Source organism: Lycium barbarum, chromosome 4, assembly GCF_019175385.1.
Source record: "Lycium barbarum isolate Lr01 chromosome 4, ASM1917538v2, whole genome shotgun sequence".
NCBI lineage: Eukaryota > Viridiplantae > Streptophyta > Magnoliopsida > Solanales > Solanaceae > Lycium > Lycium barbarum.
This window is the reverse complement of record NC_083340.1, coordinates 43,508,937-43,518,015: the sequence shown is the minus strand read 5'-3', so window position 1 is coordinate 43,518,015 and position 9,079 is coordinate 43,508,937. Positions and strand designations below refer to the sequence as shown.

General features: G+C 31.9%; 1 long non-coding RNA gene across 4 annotated transcripts; it reads left to right on the top strand.

Moving 5' to 3' along the window:
- LOC132635965 (uncharacterized) lies at positions 1 to 7,792 on the top strand. Of its 4 annotated transcripts, none has more exons than XR_009580870.1 (4): positions 1 to 583; positions 1,046 to 1,095; positions 2,045 to 3,601; positions 3,793 to 7,792. It is a non-coding gene; the product is annotated as an uncharacterized LOC132635965 (long non-coding RNA). The 4 variants fall into 4 exon arrangements; XR_009580871.1 differs by having other exon boundaries at positions 10 to 583; positions 2,045 to 6,014; positions 7,437 to 7,792; XR_009580869.1 differs by having other exon boundaries at positions 10 to 583; positions 2,045 to 6,014; positions 6,109 to 7,792.
- The last annotated feature ends 1,287 nt before the right edge of the window (positions 7,793 to 9,079 follow it).

Here is a 9,079-nt window from a genome sequence, read left to right as displayed (position 1 = left end):
AATCAGTAATATCTATCTATATATAATAGGAGAGGCAAAGCAAGGATACGATGACAAGTGTCATCGTCAGAAAAAATTCAACTTAAAAAAAAAAATGCAAGTAGCAAAATAGTTATCAAATTAATAAGGAGCAAAACAGTTAGCAAAATTGGTAAAAAAAAATGACGTAAAACAAATGCAACAACAGTTTTCTCGGCAAATTGAAAACAAAAAGAAAAACCTTCAGGGGTTAAAAAACAATTGCAAGGTGCAGATAAAAAAGCAAAATATAAAAAATAAAAAATCAACCTAAAAATAAAAACCTGCAAGGGTAAAAAAAAACAATTGCAAGGAGCGGAAAAACCCCCCTACGAAATTCAAATACCCACAATCTTCCCAAACGTGGGAGAACTAACTGATCCACGTACCTGTTCTTTGTTTCTTCTTTACAGTCGTTGTCGATTCTCCTTTTTTTCAAAATTGGCTTTAATTGTTCACTATACCAGATAAATTCCATACAATAGAATTTGCAAGTTCGAGTAGTTCGGATAAATCAAAACCTGAGATGCCATTTTCCGTTGAGATGATCTTACAAGATTAAGAGGTAACAGGATATAATATTACTTTTTGTACTTTTTCAAATTCCTGTATGTATTAATCAGGAGACAATTCTTCTCTTTTTTCAGTATTTTGATAAGCCTTCATGTTGTTTTTTTCTCATAATCTTAGAGTCGTTTGAATTTTAAAGGAAAGTTAGAGTCGTTCAAAAATATCTGACATGGGAATGTGTTCATCATCTGTACTTTTTGCAGGAACATTTTACTAGATGATGTGTTCACTTTCGTTTCCATTTATTTACAGCGCTTTTTTGTTTTTGTTTTCGCATATCAGTATTTTTAGCTTACTATGTTTCCACTGGCCTCAAACTGTTTGGGGAAGTGTAGTTTTGGACAAAATATACCGAGCATTAATTCAAGAGAGATCATTATAGATTAACGACCAAATTTAAATATAAACCATCTTCTTAAGATTATTGTTTAATTTATGGTGTTTCGCTGCGTAACAGGATCCACAGTTTCATGACGGACAAAGCTTTGTGGAGAGAAGGTTTTTCAGGTAATTTTCATGAAATTAATTAATTGAAAAAGGAGTTCGGAGTGTACATGTTTGAAGAACAGATTACTTATTTAGATTATGCTAAAAAATTAGCCATTGCTTATCCTCTTTAATAAATAAATATGAAAGGAAAGAGCTCTACAAAGTTCTCTCCATCCTCAAAGCTCTTATTTTTCAATTCTACAAGAAAAGATATACTTCATGATGACATTCTGTTTTGAAGATGGCCTATTCTGCCTCTTCAAATAGAGTTGTATTTGAACTTGGAAAGTTGTTTAATCTGCCAAGAGAAGCAAATCCATAGGCAAATCCTCCATGCAAGAAAGTGATGATGATTTGAATGCGGAATTATCCGGCAATAAAGTTCATAAAGTGATTAAGAAGGAAAAGAAAACATGAGTTCTTCACTTATAGAATACTATAGTAACTAAATGCACACTTTTATTTCAGTCAGGTTTTTTCTATTCATTAAACATTTGTTTTACAATGTTTATTAGCTCTTTTAGTTATGGACAAGTTTTACATTGTGGTTCTTCCTGTTGGTATTGTGATGTGACAGGTTTTGAGAAAGTACAACCTTTGAATTTTCTTCAGCCAAATGAATGATTGATTACACTTTTAGGTCAAATGTTACTTTATTGTATTTCCTATTTCAGATGATTATGAAAATAATTATCACTTCTGAAATAGTCTTCTTCAGCTTTTGTACTGAAAAAGATTGTTGTAGGAATATCGTCAGAAATGTCTTACATTCAAGTATCATTTTACACCAGAAAGATTGTTTCCTTGAGATATGGTGCAGTATTATCTTTTTCAATTTTTTCCTCCGAATCAGTGTCTATTCATAGATGTTGATTCCACTTATTTGTATGAAAGTTTGTTTCATTAAAGAACAACAATGCATCCTATATAACATTCAGTGATGTTTACTGCTTCCTTTTTTTAGCAGAATCTTGCTGCTACGAAAACAAGAACGAGTTTCTCCATATCAATGAGCTCCAGATAAGAAGTATTGACAGTACTAATATCTGTCCAATACAGAAGGATTGACCATTATTAACATTCTGTCCTCTCTGGCTATAGTTGAAACACCAAATGTGATAGTGTTTTGAACTTATCCTATGGAATATCAAATTATAGTGTCAATAGTAAAATTCAATTGATGAAATTGAATGCATTCTTCAAGGCTAATACGTAGCACACTCGAATTAGCTGTTGACTTTTTAATTTCTTCATTTATCTAAGAATGGTAAAGCCCATAAACTTGCTTAACTAGGCCTGAAGCTTTAACTAAATATTATATTATTTATGCTATCTTGATTTTCTCTTTCTTTGAAACATACAATGTGTGGATTATGTACGTAAATATTATGAAGACAAAAGAATTCCAAAATATATAACGAGCCAATGAATATAATAAAACCGGATTTTTATCATGCTTCTTTGTGACTACCGTAATATTCAAGTAATATTTTCTTGCTATTTTTTATTTTTATAATTATCCGTGCAACGTGCGGGTACGAATATTAGTTGGAGAAATACCACAGAACTTTTTAGTTTCCTTCATCGACAGGAAACTTTGCTGTTAATTCCTTCACTGCATCTCTCCCGGCTGAATTTTGAAGTTGAACTTCAAAATTCAATTACTTCCATGCACGTCTCCGTTGTCCTTTCTCGTCGGTTACCACCGATCAGGTGTCTTTTTGCTTTCTACTCTTTTTATTGTGTATAGAAAATTAGTATGGTTCTGTGTGATTTCTTCACCTAAAAAAATCCTTAGTACTTAAATTGATGATAGTACTTAAATTGATGGTAATTGATTTTAGTTTTTTCACAACATGTTTCATTTCGAATTTGATTACTGACCTGGTTGTCTTCTTAGTATAGATTGAAAGTATAGGATTCTATTACATTTATTTTTATTCTCAACTTCCATCAGTTTGTGTTTACAACTGGTCCCACATTCCAAAACTATTATTATAGGTCAGTTTTCTTTGTATTCTTCTTTTTTCATACTAATACTTTGGTTCCTTTTGTGTTTTTACTACAACTAATTGCAAGCGATAGCAATAGTAAATATTTGATTGATTCATTTTCAGCACCATGGTAGGACGAACTTTGGTAGAACTTCTGGTGTCCGTATATTACAACCATATACTATTATAATACACCACTTGAAGAATTTGGTAAGGAGATTTCCACTTGGAGGTTAATGTCTTGAAGTATGTTGTCTGGGGTCCTATAACTTTGTCCTCAATTTGCATGTGCTTTTTAAAAGGCTGCGCGCACCATCTTAAGATATGCCAGTCTTGTGCTCAAAGTTTGCTTGACAGTAGTTTTGTGCTGGCTTGGTTTAAGAGTAATATGTTGAAGAACTGAATTAATTGGATGTTTATTTCTCTGTAGTGAAGCCATGTACTGAAGTACTCAATGGATGTTACGAAGATCGTTTTAAGTGTACATTTGCAGCCATCGTGGCTCTTAAATGTTAGAAATATGTCCAAAGGTATTACTTAATGCAGTGTTGTGTATGCCATAAACAGTAACTATAAAAACCAATGGGTCAGGATACCTTGCAAGTTTTCTATTTTCTCTTTTCAAAGTGGTATTATGCAAGTTTTATATTTTGTGGCAAACAGAAGTTTTTGTATTAGTATATACATCTTTGCTCTCATTAAGCTTTTGTCTTCTCAATAGGAAAAACCAGCTTGCCGAATGGATTGACTAATGCGTCTCAAATTACTTCCTTTGGCAGACAAGAGGAAGAAAATAATCTATCTGGAGTATTTTAGCAAGTTTGAACTCAAGCAGTTAGTATATTATGTGTAATATTTTTCTATCCAGTTCTGAAAGGAATTTCGAATGGTTTGTTTTCAGGAAAGAAAGCCAGATGAAATGGAGAAACTGGTAACTCAGTAGCTACTTCTCAATAGAAATGAAGGGAAATTATTTTACATTTCTTGCCATGAATTTTCTGGACTTCAAAATTGGTGTAAACAAAGGTAATTTTTAGGTTTTTCTATTTCAATTTTGATGGATTATGCTAATCATATAGACTTTTTCAGTCTATACTAATTTGTCAGATTGAAGTAGTGAATGTATCAGTTGTCCAGTCGAGAAATAAGAGGTGTTTTCTAAGTGACAATTTCAACAACATGAGAAAATAAGAGAATGTTGATGAGCTAAAATTGTGCTCCAGGTGAGTTAATTATTTTCTAATGGATTTCTGGACAGACTGACAAGGCTTCAATGCTTGATGAAGCCATTGTTTACCTCAAGCAGCTTCAGCAAGTAATCTGCTGCTTTTGTTTGTAATTTGCTGCCTGTGATTTATGATTCATGGGTTTGGTTCTAGCTTTCTCTGGATGTATTTTAAGTGCATTTGGCATGATGGGAGTTATTTTCTATGGAAATTATTTTCTGTGAAAAAAAATGTATATTAAAGATTAATACTAATAATTAGCAAATTGGATAGCGTCTTAATGAGATTCCTGATTATAAATGATTGATAATAATGTCCAAGTATGCTGATAGACCCAAGTGTTGTGAGATTCAAAATTAAGATAGTTGCAAAGAAAAATGAGGCACAACACCATAATGACTTCTTACTGGAAACATTTTTGTGGAAAATAACCTCTGTCGTACCATCAAACTTTGTTCTTTCAATTAGAAAGAGTGGCTTTTGGCTCAAAGAAATCACAATAGGCCTAGACAGGTGTGTTTTGGTGCGAATCCATCTAAATTCGAAGTATATCTTGAGGAGCTAGATCCTCTCTGCCTTTGTCTTAGCTGGTGCTTTTCCTGATTGAATAGATTTTATGAACAAAATCCCACATTTTCAAGAGGACCATTATTGTTTGTTTAATGACAGCTGAACAGATTAATGACCATCCGTTTCCTGTTTCTGGCATCTGGTACTGAACCTTCATTTTATTGTTTTAGTTTGGGATTCAACTTTCTCCACCAATGGCATTGTGTTTCACAAAAGGACCATTTTAGCAGAATCAAGACTTGATCAAATACCTATATTCTCCTTTCATGTTCATCTGAACAATTTTGGCTTTCTTTTTCTGCAATATTGAATAGGAACTAATGCTATATGTTATTTAGAATCGTTCAGTTGGCAGGTGACTGTTCTTTCTCCTTAATTGGATGATCAATTGTAGCAACTGGTGCGCGTGGAGTGACATTGGCATCATGAGTGACGCATTGCCTTGAATATGTTTGTGGATAATTTTGAATGAAATAACGAGTGTCCTGTTCTGTGATTAGTGGTAATTGAAACTGAAAAGACTAATGACCAATTAGCACTAACTTATATCCCTCCCTTTGTCAATTTCAACGGCACAAACAGTGAAGAAATGCATATTTCATAGTCAACTTTATAAGTTTTCTAGGTTAATTTGATGAAATTAGATGAACAAGTTATTATATTTGCAGCTTTTACGGAGTAAGTAGTTATTACTTAAGTTACTTTATATAATATTTCTGCTTCGTCTGTATATAACACCGGAGAAAGTGTTTAATCTCCCCTGTTTCCAATTCATTGGATATTCAGTAGTAAGAAAAATGTCATCTTACTTGACAACAAAGATAGACCAAGCCCGATTCTAATAATGCCTCATTACAAAAGCCGAGATTATAGTTTCATTGAGAATCCTTTTTTTTTTTGGTGTCGTACGCTTGGCTGCAGCTTTGAATTATAAATAATTACTCTAAAAGTATTTTTTTGTCCGTCGTATGTGATGAAGAAAACATCTAGGTGCGGATGCCTCTTTAGCAATACATTGTTCCTACCAGTTTACACTGACTATTAGCAAAAGTTGTGTTCTGCAATTAGGTGAAGAAAATTGTCATATGGATGAAACTTTGTTGGAATACCAAGCGCACGCCGTGGCAAGGTAGATACCTTCTCTGTGGTGAGTTTTATGGTCTCTTCTTCTGATTATCGGGTTTTATTTTGTAGAAACTCTTTGATAATTAAATTACAACTGCTTCCTTTGTGTATTGCAGAGAGCTCGCTAATCAAATAGTTACAAGACAGTAGCACTGTCCAGAATTTCTGTTTTGATAGTTCAGGGTGATTTTCACTTATATCATGTTTAGTTTCGACGTGTTGAAACCATTGAACTTAATTAGATAATTGATTGTGTATTTAAGGTATATATATATATACTCTTGTACAAGCTAAGGGAAATTGGGTAAGGAAGTCGACATATTTATTTGATCGTTGCTTTGGGGATTTATAACTTCTTGATGTTTGTTTGAGCTTTAGAAGCACTAAAGCTCCAAGATTTGCACCTAAACTTGAAATTTTTCTTTCGATTTATTTTGTTTGAGATATTGTGAGAAGCTTGAATCTTGGTGAAATAATATGTACTTTAAATTGTTGTCATATTGATTTTGTTGCTACTTTGATAGTTTACTTGCTTTGTTGGTTGAGAAAGAATATCTTGAGACACTTAAATATGATAACATTATCATTGGGGGTAAAATTTTGTAATTGAGTTATAAGTATGTTAAAATCACATTGGTGTTATGTGAAGTATTTTTGTAAGACGAATAAATTCGCCCACATACGGATTGCTTGAGCATTTTTTCATTCTTGTCGGGATATTGTCCTTCTTGTGATAGTGACCTTGTCACTTATAATGACATACCTCATGGTATTGTTCGGGTCTTGCCCATCTTGATTTTAGATTTACATTTCGTCTTGATGATGGACTTTTGTCCATTTTTGAGTATGAGTGAAAGCCACTTTCAACATGACTCTTGATTCTCTTGATTATTGGGTAACGAACCTTCTTGATTTGGGCTTTAGTCTTTCTTGTTATTTGATTATGCTTGATGTGATGGCATGACGTATGTGTTGGGCAAAATTAACTAATTGAATGACCTTCTCGGATTAGCTTGGGAAGCTTTCTTGACACTAGAGGTATGAATATTGTTATTTGGAACTACTTCTTGGGTTGATATTTGATTCTCTTGAATATCGTACATAGCTTACTTGGGTAAGTCTATTCCTTGAATTTAGTTCTTGTACTCATTTTTTTGATACGTAGCTCACTAGTAAACTAACCAATTGAATGACGTTTCATGAATAGCTTCGAAAGCTTTCTTGACACTTGGTATTTGAAATATTAGTATCTTGAACTATCTTATGGTTTAGTGGTTCTCTTGAAATGTCGTACATTGATTAAGTACTTGATGATGACTTTGATATGCCCATTTCTAGAATTTATTTTTGTACTCCTTACATAGCATACTTTTTGATATGAAATGTTAGTTAAGTTTATGTGCCACTAAGCTTTATGCTTAGTGATGGTTTGTTACTATCGTAGGTGATGTTCCGAGGGAGACTTAAGGATGGTCATTTGAAGTAGACTCTTTGGAAGCTTAGATGGAGATCACATTTGCATGAGCATGTTCATTTTGTATACTTTTGGGGACTTGTACGTGATTCATGTGATACACTTACATATGCACTTTTGAATGAAATTTGGGTCATAATGCTAATGTTTTTGTAACTTGGTTTTCTTGACTATTTTGGGAGTGTCCATGCCCAAGTCTTGTGATATTTTAAATTCAGTACTTATGTTGAACTTGGGAAACTTAAGTAGTTTGTAATTGATATTGAGAGCTGAATTCATGCTTGTTATGAGCCTTGGATGTTGTATTTTGAAACTTGTTCACACGAGCCTATTTCCGCTACTAAATTTTTGTGAATATCTTATTAAATAATTTTCTTCTGAACATGGTAAGTATGAAATTTGCTTTTGTTTCATAAGTGGAATCCTCCCAAAGGGGGATGCTACAAGAAATTCATAGAAAAGATAAAGCCAAGAATTTCAAATGTAAAGGATGTTAGTTAGGAAATTTAACATTAGAAAAAACAATAGAACATTTGAAAAAATGTGAACTTAGAACAAATAATTGGGGATATAGAGCAGTAATTATCTCACAAAAGAAATTAGAAAATTTTGATTTTTTTTTAGATGAAATACAAGATAGTGATGAAGAAGTAGAACTAGACTCAATAACAAGTAAAAAAGAATTAATGGAATCAACCAGTTCTAGCACATTTCAAAGAACAAATGAACCAATTACTGTAGATACTAGTACAGGAAATGTACCTAGAGGAAGTAATTCTTTAGTATTGTCTAGTTTATCTGGCATTTCTAAGGCCTTTTTAGCAATATGGGGTTGTAATTTAATTTTACCATCTCCTAATACTACTCCTAAGAAATTTATATAATTTTTACATAATTCAATCTTTTTCTTATTAATTATTATTCCATTTTCTACAAATAGTCTAAATACTGTTTGTAAATGTCTTAGATGTTCTTTAATATCTTTACTAAAATATTAATATGTCATCTACATATACTAATACAAATCTCCTAAATTCATTAATTCTTTAATTTGAATCTTAAAATCTTCTAAGTCTTGATTTGTAGCTTCTATTGAGGTTGTTTTGATTATATATTCTGGGTTTATTACATCTAATATACATACAATCATATTATTATCCCAGTGTTTTAAAGGTTTTTCTCCTATTATTTCTATTTCATCTAGTATTTTTATTATGTTATTTAAATCTCTTTGATTTTTAATTACTCCTATTTTTTCTATTCCTATTTTAAAATTGTATAATTGTGTTTCTACATCTGTCAGAGTATAGTCTTTTTCTAATACATCTTCATTTTCTAATATATCTTTATCTTTATTTTCTTCTAGAATTAAATTCTTTAGTTCTGTTTTTTCTCTACAACATGTGCTATTATCTTCACAATCTTTACAACAACTATCTTTTTTCTTTTGCAGGTTTTATGGTTTGCAGCCTGGATTTTCTTATGTCTTATTCTAGTTTCAATTTTAATAGTTTGTACTGGTGTATGAGTGATATTTTTTAACAAAATCACCCCATTTCTTGTAATCAGACAACTACCATTATTATGTAACATAATATATATATATATATATA